General features: G+C 38.2%; 1 protein-coding gene across 4 annotated transcripts in view; it reads left to right on the plus strand.

Annotated features, from left to right (window-relative positions):
* Positions 1 to 19,103, plus strand: part of STAG1 (stromal antigen 1) — a 505,017-nt gene that overhangs the window by 199,842 nt on the left and 286,072 nt on the right. The gene's annotated exons all lie outside the window — the stretch shown is intronic.

A 19,103-nucleotide genomic window follows, 5' to 3' on the forward strand; every position in this document is an offset into this window, starting at 1 on the left:
GTCATTTTAAGAGATTTACCGACTTCAGTTTTCAGAATAAACGTGGCTTAAGATGATTTGAAAATTCAATGCATTCAGTTCTCCAGGTATTTTTAGCTTTGATTGACCTAAAACTGAGCCTTATTAGACAATAGTGGGGAAAATGCTGCACTGTTAGAAGACAAAATTTTCATTATTCAGTTGAGATGGCCTTGAGAGTCACTGAACATCTTTTACCTATAGTTTCCTTATCAGTGATTGTTATTGTGCACATTAGGCTCCTTGTGAGAATAAATAAGGCTAATTTATGGCAGTGTGTTGTGATACAAAATATTTTAGTCATACTTGGTTTATGATAAAATTCAAAGCTCACCTTTCAGTGAGACTTAATGTGGTTTTGATTCTGTGTTTTGGGCTTGTATTTGTAGATATTATAGGGGAATTTTAGAATGCATCATGCTAAAATTTTGGTTAAAGCTGGAGAAAGTTATAAAGAAAAGTATTCTGGGAGGTCATGTTTTAAGCCAAGGCAGACCTCGCCAAGCATGTGTAATGTAAGTTACCACAAATTAATCATGTTCTTTTGAAATGTGTATTAGATAATGTACTCTAATAAAATGCTGCTTATAATAAAATGCTGAGGTTAAAAAAATAACTAATTTGGACATTTTTAGTTGTTTTGATATCAGTATCTCTTCTAGTAAAGGACTGTTATGAGTATGCAAAGAAACATAACAGTTCAGAATAGTTCCATTAATTCTTTGACAGTAATTCATGCAGAAGAGAAAAATAAAGGCAAGTATTGACTGTCTTTCTCATATCTTGTTGTTCATTATATTACTGTTAAGTTGTTGGCAACTCTTTGCTTATCTCTCAAATCATGTATTTAGACTTGCTGGTTCATGAAATAAAAACATCTTGAATCACTAATTTAACTTAAACTCTGACATTATTGGTAAGTATTGGGTTGGCCAAATAGTTCATTTGGGTTTTCCATAAGATGGTATAGAAAAACCTGAATGAACTTCTGGCCAACTGTATAGCAGGCTCCATTTTCTCTTAGGTTTTCCATTATCAGCTCCTGCTGATGGCTTACTGAAAAACAGGTGGTCACTGTTAACTGTTATTTTAAAAACATCTGTTCAATGTGAGGCAAACTCCCTTAGCTTTCTTTAAAGTGTATACAGCTTCTTCTGGTCAAGTTTAATGCATGAACTCCTCTCATGCCAGATACTAGCTACACGCTTATGATATGTTTGTGTCCCTCCCTGCCCCCACGTCCCTCCCTCCAAAAACCCTCAAGATTAAGTATTTTTGAGTATCAGCAACTATGACAAGTACTTTTTGTATCTAGTATACCACCTTCTGCAGTAAAATGCATATATTCAGCATTTAGTAAATAGTTGACAGTGACCTCACACCACTCAGAATGGCTGTCCTCTCAAAGTCTACAAATAGCAAGTGTTGGAGAGAATGTGGAGAAAAGGAAACCCTTGTACATGATTGTTGGGATTGTAAATTGGTACAGCCACTGTGAGAAATAGTGTGGAATTTCTTAAAAAACTAAAAATAGAACTGTATAATCCCAAGAAATCCAGTCTCCGCAATATATCTGGAAAAAATGGAAACACGAACTTGAAAAGATAGATGCCTCTCATTGCTCTCAGCAGCACTGTTTACAATAGCCAAAATGTGAAAGCAACCCAAATACCCAACTGTTGAATGGATAAAGAAAATGTGATATATATATATACACAATGGACTATTACTCAGCCTCAAAAAGAGAGAAATCTTGCCACTTGCAATAATGTGGATGGTCCTAGAGAATATTATGCTTAGTGAAATAAGTCAAAGAAAGATAATACTGTATGATATCACATGCAGAATATAAAAAATAATACAGATGAATATATATGAAAAAAGAAGCAGACTCAGATATAGAAAACAAACTAGTACTTATCCTGTGGGGAAGGGAAAAGTGGGGCTGTGGGATTCAGTTCAGTTCAGTTGCTAAGTTGTGTTCAACTCTTTGTGACTCCATGGACTGCAGCATGCCAGGCCTCCCTATCCATCACCAACTCCTGGAGTTTACCCAGACTCATGTCCATTGAGTTGGTGATGCCATCCAACCATCTCATCCTCTGTCGTCCCCTTCTCCTCCCACCTTCAATCTTTCCCAGCATCAGGGTCTTTTCAAATGAGTCGTTTTCGCATCTGGTGGCCAAAGTATTGGAGTATCAGCTTCAGCATCAGTCCTTCCAGTGAATATTCAGGACTGATTTCCTTTAGGATGGACTGGTTGGATCTCCTTGCAGTTCAAGAGACCCTCAAGAGTCTTCTCCAACACCACAGTTCAAAAGCATCAATTCTTCAGTGCTCAGCCTTCTTTGTAGTCCAACTCTCACATCCATCCACGACTACTGGAAAAACCATAGCTTTGACGAGACGGACCTTTGTTGGCAAAGTAATGTCTCTGCTTTTTAATATGCTGTCTAGGCTAGATTGGCTATGGGATTAAGACATACAAACTACTATGTATACAATTGATAAGAGTATATTGTACAGCACAGGGAATTGTGAAAGTGAAAGTCGCTTAGTCGTGTCCTACTCTTTGTGACCCCATGGACTGTACAGTCAATGGAATTTTCCAGGCCAGAATACTGGAGTGGGTATCCTTTCCCTTCTGGAGAGGATCTTCTCAACCCAGGGATTGAACCCAGGTCTCCTGCATTGCAGGCGGATTGTTTACCAGCTGAGCCACAAGGGAAGCCCACAGGGAATTATAGCCATTATCTTATTATTACAACTTTTAATGAAAATATTTGTAAAAATACTGAATCACTATACTGTATACTTGAAACTAATGTGATATTTTAAATCACCTATATTTCAATAAACAGTTTTAAATAATACAAATGAATCTATGTACAAAACAGAAACAGACTCACAGACATAGAAAACAAACTATTGTTACCCTCAAAGGACAGAAGTAGTAGCGGAGGGACAGATTAGGAGTATGGGACTAACAGATACAAACTACTATACATAAAATAATTAAGCAACAAATTTACTGTATAGCACTGAGAATTATATCAAATATCTTGTATTTGCCTATAATGGAATATAGTTTGGAAAAGAAAAGCTGAATCAGTATGCTATACACCTGAAACTAACACAATATTGTAAATCAGCTATCAGTTCATTCGCTCAGTCGTGTCTGACTGTTTGCGACCCCATGGACTGCAGCACACCAGGCCTCCCTGTCCATCACCAACTCGCTGAGCTTACTCAATCTCATGTCCATCAAGTTGGTGATGCCATCCAACCATCTCATCCTCTGTTGTCCCCTTCTTCTCCGGCCTTTGATCTTTCCCAGCATCAGGGTCTTTTCAAATGAGTCAGTTCTTCGCATCTGGTGGCAAAGTATTGGAATTTCAGCTTCAACGTCAGTCCTTCCAATGAATATTCATGACTGATTTCCTTTCGGATGGACTGGTTGGATCTCCTTGCAGTTCAAGGGACTCTCAAGAGTCTTCTCCAACACCACAATTCAAAAGCATCAATTCTTTGGTGCTCAGCTTTCTTTATACTATATAGTTTTTCTTTATAAAGAAAAATAAAGTATATTTCTGTATGCTGCTGCTGCTGCTAAGTCGCTTCAGTCGTGTCCAACTCTGTGCGACCCCATAGACAGCAGCCCACCAGGCTCTGCCGTCCCTGGGATTCTCCAGGCAAGAGCACTGGAGTGGGTTGTTATTTCCTTCTCCAGTGCATGAAAGTGAAAAGTCAAAGTGAAGTCCCTCAGTCATGTCCAACTGTTCGCGACCCCATGGACTGCAGCCTACCAGGCTCCTCCGTCCATGGGATTTTCCAGGCAAGAGTACTAGAGTGGGTTGCCACTGCCTTCTTAGATATTTTTTTATACTAAATCATACTCTATACTTTATTTTTCTTTATAAAGAAATATAAACTATATTTCTTTATACTTTATACTAAATCAGCTATGCTGCTGCTGCTGCTAAGTCACTTCAGTCGTGTCCGGCTCTGTGCGACCCCATAGACGGCAGCCCACCAGGCTCCCCCGTTCCTGGGATTCTCCAGGCAAGAATACTGGAGTGGGTTGCCATAAATCAACTATACATCAGTTTAAAAAGTGTTTTTAAATGTTGGAACTTTGAATCCCCAGGATTTTGTTTCTTTTCTTAGAAGTAAATCATGTTTTTCCTGAAATAGTATTGTTCACTAATATTTCCTTTAAAAGTCTTTAAAATTTTATTTATTTATATAATGCAACACCATTCAGAATCTTAGGCATTGATTTTGAAATTGCTGAAGTGATTGAGAAAAACAAATTACACTTAAGTGGCCAAGAAAATTCTAAAAATAAAGAGTAACAAGGGACTCTGTCTGCCATTTAGTAGACTGTAAAACTGCAGAAAACATTAATGTTGGTGATTGGCTCAACAACTGGAAAATGGATCCGCTAAGCACAAACAGACCTAAGCATATATAATAATTTGTTAAAAATTATACCCTTCCTATTTGTTTCTCTTCATAGTTGTCACTTGATTAACAACTTGAAAAAAAATGCAGCACTTCCTCTCCTATAATACACCAAAGTCTAAGTGAGTAGAGTGTATTTCTGGTGGTCCATTGGTCAGGAGTCTGTCTGCCAGTGCAGGGAACACTGGTTCCGTCCTTAGTCTGGGAAGATTCCAAATGCTGCTGAGCCTGCATGCTCTAGAACTCATGTTCTGGGACAAGAAAACCCACCAGAACCAGAAGCCTGCACAGAGCAAGGAAGACCTGGCTCAGCCAAAAAAAAATTTTTTTTAATGTAGTAGAGAATTAAATATACACAGTGATGTCATAAAACAATTAGAAAAAAGTTATATGAAAAATAATTGGATTGAGAATGCTAAAAGCAAACTTAAAGCAAACATTGTACTTGTTTAAATGTCTTTAGTATTTAGCCTTTTAGAATTATATAATATCTACTTTCTGTTTAGTGTTTCTAATTTTAAATTCCAGTTTAATGTTTATATTTCCACTCAGCATATCTGTTTTTGTTTATTCACCTAGTATTTCTCATCCATATCTTTATTTTCTTCCTTTTTTAAGCCAATTGGTTTATATGTATGTACATGATTTTTTAGAGAAATCAAAGAATACAGGGACTATAATTGCAATTTGTCATGACTTTACCTACTTACTCCCAGTCCTGCTTCTCAAAATAATATTTTCATTTCTTTCAACATTCTCTTCTGATATTTATTCAACATAATTACTCACTTTTATTTTGGACAGCGTTGTGCTGATTGAATATGATGAACAGAAGGTATTAAATACAAGCAAGCCGTAGATATATGCAAAATACAGGGCCATAACTCAGAAACATTAGGGGCCCCATGGCCATCTCAGTTAAGTATTTGGGCATTCAGTGGTTGGGACATGTCATCAAAATAGTGAACTAATGTGATGTTTTGTGGAATGTAAAGATGATTAAGATACCTGTGGACTACTTTGGTGGTAGACTCAAGTGTTGCCCCTGATGGCTTCCTGGTATTCATGCTCTTGACTCATCCCATTGACTGTGTTGAGACCTGTGACTTGCTTCAAACCATCAGTTATAGCAAGGGTGATGGAATGCAATTCTTCTTTTTTTTTTTTTTTAATTTTATTTTATTTTTAAACTTTACATAATTGTATTAGTTTTGCCAAATATCAAAATGAATCCATCACAGGTATACATGTACTCCCCATCCTGAACCCTCCTCCCTCCCCATACCATCCCTCTGGGTCGTCCCCGTGCACTAGCCCCAAGCATCCAGTATCGTGCATTGAACCTGGACTGGCATCTCGTTTCATACATGATATTTTACATGTTTCAATGCCATTCTCCCAAATCTCCCACCCTCTCCCTCTCCCACAGAGTCCATAAGACTGTTCCATACATCAGTGTCTCTTTTGCTGTCTCGTACACAGGGTTATTGTTATCATCTTTCTAAATTCCATATATATGCGTTAGTATACTGTATTGGTGTTTTTCCTTCTGGCTTACTTCACTCTGTATAATAGGCTCCAGTTTCATCCACCTCATTAGAACTGATTCAAATGTATTCTTTTTAATGGCTGAGTAATACTCCATTGTGTATATGTACCACAGCTTTCTTATCCATTCATCTGCCGATGGACATCTAGGTTGCTTCCATGTCCTGGCTAACCCTTTGTTATACAAGATTCTGTCTTGCTAGGCGATTTGGTCTAAGGATTGTGATTGTTGGTTGACAAAGTAATTGATCATGTTGGGGAAGTCCATGTGGCAAGAAACTGTGGGCAACTTCTTGGATCTGGAACTTGTTTCCAGCAAATAGCCAGCAGGCGGTCAAGGTCCTCAATTCTTTAACCAACCACAAGGAAATAAATGCTCCCAACAACGTAAGTGAGCTTAGTAGTAGATTCTTTCTCATTTGCACCTCCAAGTGATAATGTAGGATAGCAAATGCCTTGATTGCAGCCTTGTGAGACCCTATGAGAGGATTCAGCTGAGTTGTTTCTAGATTCCTGACTCTCAAAGATTGGGATATGTAGGTAATCACGAAGCTGTTTATGACAGCTGGAAAATTAGCATAGTGCTGAGGCAGCACTGTGGAAGTTGTACTTTCTTGTCCATTCCAGATAAAAAATACTGAGTGGTCCTTGTAAATAAGGAAAAAAGACATTAGCCAGATTGTGTGTGTGTGTGTGTGTTCAGTTGTGTCCACCTCTTTGCAACCCATCAACTGTAATCCACCAAACTCTTCTGTTCATTAGATTTCCCAGCAAGAACACTGGAGTGGGTTGCCATTTCCTCCTCCAGAGGATCTTCCTGACCCAGGGATCAAACCCATGTCTCCGGCATCTCCTGCACTGGCAGGCAGATTGTTTACCACTGAGCCCACCTGGGTAGCCCAACCAGGTTGGTAGCTGCATATCAATTGACAGGGTCTGCAGGTGCCATAGGTCACCAAGTGATTAAGCTTACAATAATCCATAGTTGTTCTCCCGTTTCCATCTGACTTTGGTGTTGGCCAACCTGATGAGTTTAGTAGGGATAAGATAGATTTCTCTACCTCTCCCTCTTTGAAGTCTTTGGTTAAATTCTGTAATTCCCTCAGGGATGTTGTATTGCTTCTAGTTTATTATCTTGGTAAGGAAAGGAAGTTCCATGAACTTCCTTCAGACATTCCTACCAAAATGCCTCTTATTCCACAGGTCAGAAAGTTAATGTGAGTGTCTTCCAGTTGCCAAGTATGTCTGTTCCAAGTATATATTCAGGAACCAAGGAAATAACCACAGGGTGAATTCCTGGACCTTTTGGCCTCATTCTTGGTCAGGCTGGAGTTAACAGCTCCATGTATATGATTTGACATATATCATGTATCACCATAAACCTCTTTCTTAAATTAACTTCTGAACCACAGTGCCAGGAATTAAGGGCTATTCAGAGACAATGTTTATTAATAACTGTTTCATTTTTATGATACACAATACCTCCAATTAGTGGCTGCAAGTCTCTGGGGAAGGTTAAGAGGAGGGTATATGGTGTGACTTAACTTCTGCAAGGTCCTTTTGTAAGGGACCTGGTTTCCACTTTATTCAGCTGACTCTGCATCTGTGAGCTAACTCAGATTTGGGAATGAGAAGGCTTTAAGTGCTTGGTGAGAAGCTAACTTGATGAGAAGGCTTTAACTCTGCACTATGTGTTGGTGACAGACTTCGGGCTACAAGACCTAGCATTTTTCCTGTTATAAAAGTAAACATGGACTGCACACCTGTTTTGTTCCTGGGGGCACTGTAACCATTTAGCTGCTGCCAATGATAAGTACATCCCTGTACAGATGGTAATGTACCCACCTTGTCTTTGGTGCTTAAGTATATCCTCTTGGACTGTGTTACCTTGGCTCTCATCATCTCCATTGAAGCCTGGAAGCTCTTCTTGATGACCACATTCCCTGCAGTCTTACCAGGCTCACAAAGGAGAGTAATCACAGACCTTTGTAAGGATGGTAGATGTCATTCCTCCCTGCACTAATGCTCTCTGGGCTCTCTTGTGTAACATAGATGAAGAATGGCACTATGAAATTCTCACATGGTAAGTCCAGTTCAGCTCCCTAAATCATTACATTCTTTACTCCTTCCTTCCGTATCAATGCCAAGAAAGCTCTGACATCTCAACCTTTAAATCCAGCTTTTGGTGCACTGATTAGATAATAATGATCACCACTTTCTTTCTTTTTTTTTTTTTTTAACCACTTTCAACTACATGAACTAGTGTATTAAATCTGTTCTCTCTGCCAAGGGTACCCATGTCAATTAATTTGTCCAGATGTGGCATTATATTTTACCCCCTATGGTCAAATACTTTAGGAATCCACTCCACACGTTTCTCTAGTTTCTTCTGGGTATGTAAGCTGTCTCCTCTTGGGTCATAGAGTGTACCTGTCCCCCCTGGATCATGCTGAGTTTTGACTCTAGTTATGAATCTAATGGCCAAAGGAGTTGGCTGTGGTGGGTCTTTAGGAAAATGAGCATAACCCTTCAAGAATTTTTCCATGTGAGATTATCAGAAGATTTTTAAGCCAAAGAGGGCTAGTGTTCTTAGACACTGGAAAGCAAGCTATTTCCACCTGTATAGGAGGCTCCTAATTACCAGGGGAGGGTTAGGGAGTAGGGAAGGGGTCAAAATTGTTAGTTTCATTTAAGACCAACTAGATGCTTCATTCGAATTTCAGGATCTTACTCTTTCCCCGTTAAGGTTTTAATTTTCAAATGAGAAACTGGAGACTGAATTTAGCTGATTTTTGTAATTCGGCAGTGTACACAATTAAATTTTTAGTTTGACTTTCAGCAATGTCAGCTCTCTTGTTCTCACAATGTGACTTAAGGTGAGAGTTAATGGACTTGAACCTTTCATTTTCTAAGTGCTCAGTTGTCATCATTACTACCATAATGGGAGGTATCCTGTGCTGTACTAAGTCATTCAGTCATGTCAGACTTTGTGACTCTATGGACTGTAGCCCGCCAGGCTCCTCTTGTCTGTGGGTTTCTCCAGGCAAGAATACTGGAGTGGGCTGCCATGCCCTCCTCCAAGGGATCTTCCCGACCCAGATATTGAACTCAGGTCTCTTATGTCTCCTGCACTGGCAGGCGGATTCTTTACCATTAGCATCACTTGGGAAACCCAGTGGCAAATATAGTAGCCAGGTAAGTTCCAAAGGCATGTAGTTGAGTTGACACTTCATCACGATGAAACACAGCTGAAAGGTTCATTGGTTTCCTGAAACTGCTGTCTGCCATATATTACTAGCATCCCATTTGCTTGGCCAGGATCTCAGCCCTGTGCTTAATCCCCAGGACATGACCAAACCAGTCCCCAAATCTCATCTTTACTGGTTTATCATTTGGAACCATTCCCAGGACTATTTCTATACCTATCTGGATTCAGTTGCGAGTTGAAAACGACAGAGTTTTAATTGGTAAAATGTATTATACATAATTACTAAACTATGATAGAAGAGTAACTATAAAGATGTAAAGATAACACTAAATCTTATAGGGCTGAAGGAGATTTCTCAAGGAAAGACAGCCTTGGAAGACAGGGTTCCCTAGGCAGGAGTTCAGACCTTATTGGAGAAAGTGGAGTTAGAGCCTATTAAATAACAGAGAAGTTTACTGGATTGCCTTAACCAGAGCTGGTTCACAGTTACTGGGCAGCAGAAAACAATACTGAGTTATAGCCGTGTTAAGCATGGTAGACAGTTGTACATGAAAGATGGGGGCACTGCTGCCAGCATGAGACCTGAAGCATGCCAGTGTCTGTGTCAGTAGGCCTGCATCACAAGGGTAATCACTAATCCCAGGCTGGGGTTTAAGGTTGCCAAAGGACTGCACACTCTTGTCATGAGCCTGGGATAAACACCACTGGATTTCCTTTTATATAATTGCTGCTATTGGACTATATGTTAAGAGCAAGAATAACTTGACCGACATATGAAAAGGAAGAGAGGCCCCTTTCCTCTTGCAGTGTTCTTCCAGAGCTATATGCGAATAAAGCTTAAATAGTGCTTACTGTGAAAGAGAAGTAATAGTGCTTACTGTGAGAGAAATATTTGCTCATTAGTACAGAGCAGATAATTGAAGGGTAACTTTGGAGTTGAGGCATAGTAAACTGGTAACGTAGTAAACTGGTAATTGATGGAGATTTCCTTAAATGTCTGGTGTTGGCAGCTCTTTGCTTTCTTAAGAGAGAGGCAGGTTGGATGCTCTGTGTGTAGAAGTGGAGTTTGTATAGGCTTTCTGATATAAGATTTTATCTCGACTTTACCCTTTTCCTCATGAATTCCATTTTTATATTTTTGTGTTGAGATTTGTTTCCCCATTCACCTTCCAGGATTTTAAATTTATTCTTTATCTTAAATTGGTCCAATGAATATTTAAATTTTAAAGTCTTTTTTTTTTTTTAACTTCCAGAAAGTCTTTTCATGCTTTAAATCTTCCATCTGTTTCATATATACCCAATTTTCTTTTTTCCTTCTTGATTGCTGAGTCTTTTTGGCGTATTATTTTGCTTTGCCTTCTTAAGACTTGTTTTAATTTGGGTGGTCAAATCCAATTATTAGGATCCTTCCATTGCCAGAAATTCATGAATAATGTGTGTTGCCGTGGCCTCCATTCCTGTGAATATCACACTAACCAATAGTTCTATTAACTGGATAGTGTTTTCCCAGCTTTAGGAGTTAGGAGGCAACTCACCTTACAGTAATAATCCCCTGTAGTTCCTCTGAGGCCAGGAATATAAAAACTTTATATTAAGAGAACTGATATTTAAAATATCACTTTAATGTATTTGTACCATTTTACTTACATATCACTACTATAGTACTTAACTTCAGACCTAGTTAGGTTATCACGTTAAACTGAAAAGTATACTTGTTAAAAGTGCTTTCTATTTCAAAAGCTGAATAGTACAAAACAAAAGAAAAACAGAACAAGATTAGTGTCAAGTGTGAAAGTGGTTTATTTTTCTGAAAAATGACATTGAAATGACATTACAATAAGTGATTCCATTCCTAACTCAGGAATAAAATCTGCCCTGTCACATGATGGGTCACAGCATTTTTTTGAGTTTAAAACAAATTTCTCTAAGCAATAATACAGTTGGGTAAAAGGACAGTGATAAGGTGATCAGACTGGCCGGAAACTGCAGTTAACACAATAATCAACAAGAAAGAGCAGCCTTTAGAGAACTCTGAAAGAAGAATATTTTAGCTTATATCTGAGGTTAAAATAACAATCTAGTTTCATGGAATAATAAAAAACTCTTCTCAGTCTACCTATGTCATATTTATTTTTTTACTTGCATTCAGAGGAAATATGTAAATGGTATTAGTAAAAGCAGTGTTGAAAAAATATCTAAAATCTTTCTTTTAGGTTTACTTTATGATGCTTAGAGGCAAATCTAAAACTCATTTTAAACTATGATATTGACTGCTCCACATTTTTTTCTGTTTCCTGTTCTTATCCATGACATTTGTATTTTCGCTTTAGTTTTTCTTTCTCAGTTTTTAAGCTATACTTCTAACTACTATAAATTTATTATACTGTCCTATATGTGTAGAATGTTAAAACGTATAGCAAATGTCATGATTTTTGTCACTTCACTGTTATCTGTGATTCAGGTGCTGGCTTATGGTTTTCTCTTTGAGGATCTCTAACTTCTCAGAGATTATCATTTTAGTAAAGTCTTAGATTTAAACTTTTTGTAATGAATTGAGGACAAGCCTGTCAGTGTCACAGTTTGAATTTTTGCATATCTTTTTCTGTGCTACTATAAATGCGTGTGTGTGATATCATCTAAGAGTAGAATCATATAGTTCTCTTTTCACTTAACATGTCACAAATAACTTTATATCGTTAGTGCTAACGTTGATATAGCTCATTTGTATAGTTATATTTTATTCTGTACACATATAATGTAATTTTGTGAAACGTTCTTCTATAAATATTTTAGATTGATACTTTTGTCCCAGTAAGCAGTACTTAACGTATCCAGGCAGATGAGTATTTTTTCTGTGTAGGAAGAAGAAATACATAAATATTTATAGACAAGAGGGCAGATTTTGGCAGACATGACTGGCCACTTAACCAAATTTATTTTTCCTTTTTCATAGTGGATAAAGTTCCAGGAAGGTACTGGCCAAAACAGACTTCATGCTTCCCATTTATCTAGATGTGGCTAGTTTATATGTTCTTGCTAATGAAGTATTAGACAAAGTATTATATACTACTTCCAAAGCTGAATTATAAAAATCTGCCATGCTTTTCTGTTTTTTTCTTCCATTAGCTGGCTTTGGACTTCTCATGATCAACCTTGGAAGCCTCTTATAGAGGATGACCTTATATGACCTTATAAGGTGATAGAGGATGATAGAGCCTCTGTCACCTTAGCTCCCAGAGAATGATTGTGTGACTTGTATTTTATATGTTCTTCTATCTGAGAGATTGTGGGTGTGTTATTAGAAATGTTTTTTTCTTGTAATCTTGGAGTAATATCTTTCTCTGCTCCTTAACTGAGAGCAACCAACATTTAAATGTAATGTGTGTTTCTTAAGGTGGAAGCTTAAATCATTGGTTTAGAACTTTCTTTTGTTATAAAGTATGTGAAGCTATAAATTTCCCTCTAAGCACTGTTTTAACTGCATTCTACAAATTTTGATATGTTTTACTTTAATTATCATTCAGTTCAAAATATTGCCTAATTACCAAAACATTTGGGATATTTCATATAACATTTTTGTTGCTGATGTCTAATTTAAATCCATAATGTTCTGAGAATTTTCCCTGTGTTTTTTTATCCTTAAGAACCCATAGAGGCTTTCTGTTAGGTCTTTTGGTGGAATGTTCAGTGTGTAGCTGTAAGGAGTGTGTATTCTGTAATTGTTGGTATTATGATTGTATGTTGATTAGATCATTAGATCATGCTTATTAGCAGTGCTGTTCAAATCTTCTATATGTTTACTATTTTTTGTGTTTGCTTCTTCCCTCAGTTACCAATAGAGGTGTAGTAAAAATCTCGCCTATGGTTGTCTATTTGCATATTTTTCCTTGTAGTTCACATTTTGCTTTATGTATTTGGGGAGTCATTATTTGGTATATAAAAATTTGTAGTCATTTTATCTTCCTGATTATTTACCACTTTATTATTATAAGGTTTTTTAAAAAAATCTTTGTAATACTCCTTGTCTTGATTTATTTGTCTAATATAACAATCATAACAGCATTTTATAGTTAAAGTTTACATGGTATACATTTACTCTCCATTTTACTGTAACCTATATGTGCTGTTATATTCCAGGTATGTCCTTGTAAATATCATGTGATTGATTTTTATTCAGTCTGGATTTTCTGTTTTTCAGTAGTCTTTATTAGTCTATTTGCTTGGTTTTATTTTAGTTTTCTTTGTGAAGTTTTTATGTTGCTTTAATTTGAAGGTATCTTTTTGCCATATACAAAATTCTGGATAGGCAGTTTTTTTATTTTCTCCACCTTTATTGAGATATACTATATGTGTGTATTGTGGGGAGAGGAATACTAATTCATCCATGAGAGAGGAAGAAATCCTGCCATTTGCAACAACTTAGATGAACCTTGAGGCTGTTGTACTAGGTGAAGTACATCCAAGAAAGACAAACACTGTGTAACACTTATATGTAGAATATAAAAAAAAAGATACTGAAGTTATTTCCATATTTTGACCATTGAATGCAGTGAACATAAGAGTGTGGATATTTCAATAAAATCCTGATTGCCGGGGACCAGCCCCGGCTGATCCAGGGTATTCGAAGGAGAGACGGCGTAGGCGAGGATCAGGATATAATAGCTTCAATTAGATATTAATTAAAGATATAAAGAGTAATAGAATAAGGATAGCTCAGTAGGAAAATTCAGTGGAGAAAAGAGGCTGAGTAGCTTGGTTTACGCGGGAGACCAATAAAACTTCAAGACAAGAAGTTTGCACCACTTACGTAGGCCGCAGGCGTCCTTCCGTTCTCCCGAAGGAGAGGAGACACTGAGGCCTCCCCGGTCGGATCTTAGAAGCCCAGGCAAAATTAGTAAGCTTGGTGGGTTCCGCGCTCCAGATGGAGACTCAGCCAGAGGGAGAGAGAGACATGGGGAGACCAGTATTTTGAGAAACTGATCCCAATTCTTTATTTTCCATGGTCTACTTTTATACACTGAGATGTTATGCAAAAGTCACGTGGGGACAGCAGTCCTGACTTTTATCAAAGTCAGGTGCTTCATACAAAGGTATACAGAGGTCTTAGGGGTGTTACATCATCTTCTGGCCAGGGGGGCCTGCTGACAATTTACGACCCTCTCCTTGTGACAGCGGTCAGTCAATCAGGACACTTATTTCTCCAGGGCTGATTATTCTCAAAACAGACGCCACCCAAATAAAGTTACATTCCTACAGGGTGAGGGTGTAGTGGGTTTTAGTTAAGGAAAGAATTTACTTAGCCTAAGGTCTAACGTGATTAATATCAAAGGTTAATTCTATATATTCATTAATGTGTATAAGGGCAGGGGATATGGAGACTTAGCAACAAACATTGGCTCAACAAATGAAAAACCCTTCACCAACACAATTTCTAATTAGCCCATTATACTTATACTAATAGTTTTCTAACTTCTCTAAAGAACCTGTTTTTAGAGGGTTTAAAGCATCTTGTTCCTCTCACGGTTGGGAGGCTGTGAGCAATCACATGTGGCTGGACGAGCCTGTCAGGCAGGCTAGAGAACCTTCAGAGGAGTTTGTAGGTTAAAACACTCTTATCACGCCCAAGAATTATTATTAACTGGAGCTCTAGGTTAACTCCTTCTCCGAAAGAGGTGGTGGGGGACAGCCCCCCGTAAAGTCAGAGATGTAGGTGAGAGCACAAAGTAGTAAAGTAGGCAGGCTCTGGTTATGGGGGTAGACGCTCGAGGATTTCCAGGGGGACTCCTGAGGCTCGATCCCGCCTTTGCGTATGTCGAGCCTCCTTCCTCATGACCTTTGCCATGGGCGGAGTACCTCACTCTGGCCCCCAACACCTGATTTTATTTTCTTTATATATATATCCATAAGTAGGATTTCTGTATTATATGGTGGTTCTAGTTTTTAATTTTATGATGAACATCTGTACTGTTTATGTAGTGGCTGTACTGGTTGACATTTGCACTAACATTGCACTCTCACCAATGCTTGTTATGTCTTATATTTTTGATAATAGCCATTCCAAACTGGTGTGGCATTAATATCTCATTTTGGTTTTAATTTGCATTTTCTTGATGATTAAATGATGTTGAGTGTCTTTTCATGTATTTCTTAGCCATTTGTATGTCTTTTGTGTAAAACTATTCAATTCTTTACCTGCTTTTAATTGGATTGTTTTCTATTAAAGTTAGTGATTTATTAATTTGATTTAATATAGAAATGGAGCTTTACATTGCATAGAAATGCAGCTGTTTTCCTTATGTTGGTTTTGTATCCTGTAACTTATTGTTGCATCCTGCAACTTGTTGACTTGTTTTTTCATGGAGTCTTGAAGATTTTCTATATGGAACGTCATTATCTGCAAAAACATTTTTTTATTGCTTACTTTTCTATTTGGATACCTTTTATATGTCTTTTAAAATATATTTTCTTTTTCTTGACTGCTTGCTCTGGCTAGGAGAGTTGAACAGGAGTGATGATAAGAGTGTACTTTTAATCTTTTACTCTATTCATGTGGTGTATCACATTTATTTTAACATTTTGCACCATCCTTGCATCATTGAAACAAATCCTGATTAGTCAAGGTATATGATCCTTTTAATATATTGTTGAGTTTGATTTGCTAATATTCATACAGGATTTTTGCATCTGTGATCAGGAATATTGGCATTTTCTTGTGTTATATTTTTGTCTGGCTTTGGTATCAGAGTAATATTGGCCTCATAAAATGTGTTTGGAAGCCCTCCACCATCTTCCTAGAATGTTTGTTATAAGTCACCAGTGAAGCCTTCTGGTCCTGGACTTTGTTTGTTGTGAGGTTTTTAATTACTGATTTCAATCTCCTTGCTAGTAACTAGCTAGTTCAGATTTTCTATTTCATCATGAGATAGTCCTTCTAGGTTGTATGTTTCTAGGAATTACTCATTTTTTAAAATCAGGTTTAATTATTTATTTAAATATTTGGTCACACCCTTGCAGCATGTGGGATCTTAGTTCACTGACCAGGGATTGAACCCACACCCCCTTGTTGGAGGGCAGAATCTTAACCACTGTACCTCTGGGGAAGTCCTGAAATTTAGTAATTTTTTCCCTAGGTTCTCTAATTTGTTGGCCTATGATTGTTCACAGCAGTCTTTCATTATCCTTGCATTTTTGTGGAATCAACTGTAATACCTCTTTTATTTCTGAATTTGTTTATTTCAGCCTTTTTTTCTTGATGAGTCTAGATAAAGATTTTGTCAGTTTTGTTTACTTTTTCAGAGAACCAGTTCTTAATTTCTGCTTGAATCTTTATTATTATAGTTCTGTCTCTCCACTGATTTTGAGCTTAGTTCCTTTAAATTTCTTGAAGTATAAACTTAGGTTGTTAATTTGAGCTTTTTCTTGTCTCTTGAGATGGGTGTTTATCAGAGTGAACTTCCTTCTTAGAACTGCTTTTGCTGTATCCCATGAATTTTGGTCTGTTATATTTCCGTTTTCATTTTTCCCAAGAGAAAGAGAAAGCAATAGAGAGGAACTACAAAAGCAGCCTGAAAGCAATTAATAAGGTGGCAATCACACATACATATCCATAATTACTTTAAATGTGAATGCACTAAGGTCTGTAATCAAAAGATACAGTAATAGATAACAAATTTCTATTTATACCAATAAAAGTGTATCTCATTAATATATTATGTATTGAATTCTTCACTATAGTCCTTACATTTTTCAGTTTCAAAATTTGTTTGGTTCCTTTGTTGTTTCTTTGTTGAACTCATTTTGTTCTTGTATTTTTTTTTTTCCTGATACATTAGTTTTTTTTTATCTGTGTTCTCTTATAGCTCTCTGACCATCTGCAGGGTGATTATTTTGAATCTCCTTGTCAGGCAAAGATCTCCTGGATCGGCCAGTTGTTGTAGGCTTACTATGTTCTTTGGTAGAGATATATTTCCCTAATTCTTCATAATCCCAGTTGCTTTGTTTTCATGTCTGTTCATTTGAAGAAGCAGTTAACCTATTCCAGAATTTATAGACTGAATTTGATAAGGGTCAGCATTTCACCTGTGAGTGAGGGTACACTGGCACATGCTGTGACCCTAGGTAAGTGATGCAGGGTGACAGTGTGGGGAACATGTGGTAGTTTGGATCCCTGTGGGCATGATGTGTATTTAGCTCAGGCCACTGGACTACACACCATTGACAACTGTGTGGTTCTTGCTCAGCACTGAGAGGAACCTTGTAGTAGTTCTAAGCAGGGCCTTCACTAGGGATTTATCAGCTAGGGACCAAGGCAGGCTGTTGTAGAGGCCAGTTGCAGGCATACATACAGTGATGAGGGCCACTGCAGACAACAAGGATTGGTGCTAACTATGGCCCCATTGGCTAAACTGGAGTTCCTGGCCATCAGTGTCATCTCCTGTGGTTGCACACAACTCTGCTCACATGTGCACACTGCTTTGAAGGCTGGCAGAGGTCATTGGGCTGGGTTGTGCAGTGCACAGCTTGGAGTGGCTAAGTATAGGTGGACTTGTTGGTACTGGCCAGTGACAGGAGGCAGGGCCTTATCTGGGCCCACAAGAAGCTATGGGGTGCCTTTGTTGTAGGTGCTCTCACTGGTGGCTGCATATCCCTCCCATCCCTTCTGTGCATGCTCACTGCAGGGGAGGCCAGTGATGGATGTCAGTCTGGTAGTGCACAGTTGGAGGGACAATCCCTGAGCATGAACACAGTGGTCTGGTTCAGTGTAGGGAGGTGGTGTTAGGCTGGTATTTTGCATTTGTGCAGCTGCAGCAGCCCCAGTTGGCTGTAGGTGTGGCTGGCTGGCTCCTTGGTGGGTAGATTCAGGGGGCTGGCATCTTAAACTCTCACAGCTGTAGAGAGCTATAACATATTATAATCTTTCCTCCCCTCCTCCATTGTGTGTGTGTGTATTTCTTTATTTTATATATTTATAAAATATAAAATATCCTTATTTATAAAATAGCCACTGTAGTGGCTACAGTGTAGGTTTGGTATTGGCGGGAAAAGGGTACAGAGAGACTCAGGCAGTTGGCATCAATGAACACAAACACAAATACCTGTGGGGGGAAAGCTGGCAAGGTCTGTAGGGGTCTACAGTGACTATGGTGGCCTTTGGCTTTCTCGTTGGTGAAATTTGCTGAGTTTGTCTGAAGAGCCGTTCTGTGAACTGTGATACCTCTGACTGCTTCTCTGTTAATAATATTACTTCTGTTTTTATTCCTTGTTCATAGCTGGGTCAATAACATCTCAGGTTGCTGGGCTTGGTGGAATGAAACCAAAGCAGAACCTCTGTACAATGCTAAGGAAGCTGGTCAAGTCACCTCACACTCCTTTTCTTGGCAAGAAGAGTTCTTTTTAGCTGTGGAAGATTTCTTCTTAGCACTGAAGGGTGCCAGTTTGGGGGATGGGATGATGCAGGCAAAATTAAGTTAACCTTCATTTTCTTCTAATGTGAATGTTCTCAGTTTTGTTGTTCTTAAAACTTCATAAGTGGACTATAGAGAGCTCCTGGATCTTTTTTTGTTCTTGGATAGCTGTTCAGTCATTGGTTGGTTTGTTTTTTAAAAAAAGATTTAGTTGTTTATATATGGCTGCACTAGATCTTCCTTGCTGCTTGAGGACTTTCTCTTGCAGCAGGCAGGGGCTACTTTTCATTGGAGTGCGTGTGCTTCTCATTGTGGTAGCTTTTCTTTTTTTTTTCTTTTCTCCCAACCCAAGGATCGAACCCACATCTCTTAGGTCTCCTGCATTGGCAGGCAGGCTCTCCACCACCAGCACCAGCTGGAAAGCCTATTGCTTCTTACTTTTTATAACTCAACAGTTGTGA

This window comes from Bos taurus, chromosome 1, assembly GCF_002263795.3.
Source record: "Bos taurus isolate L1 Dominette 01449 registration number 42190680 breed Hereford chromosome 1, ARS-UCD2.0, whole genome shotgun sequence".
NCBI lineage: Eukaryota > Metazoa > Chordata > Mammalia > Artiodactyla > Bovidae > Bos > Bos taurus.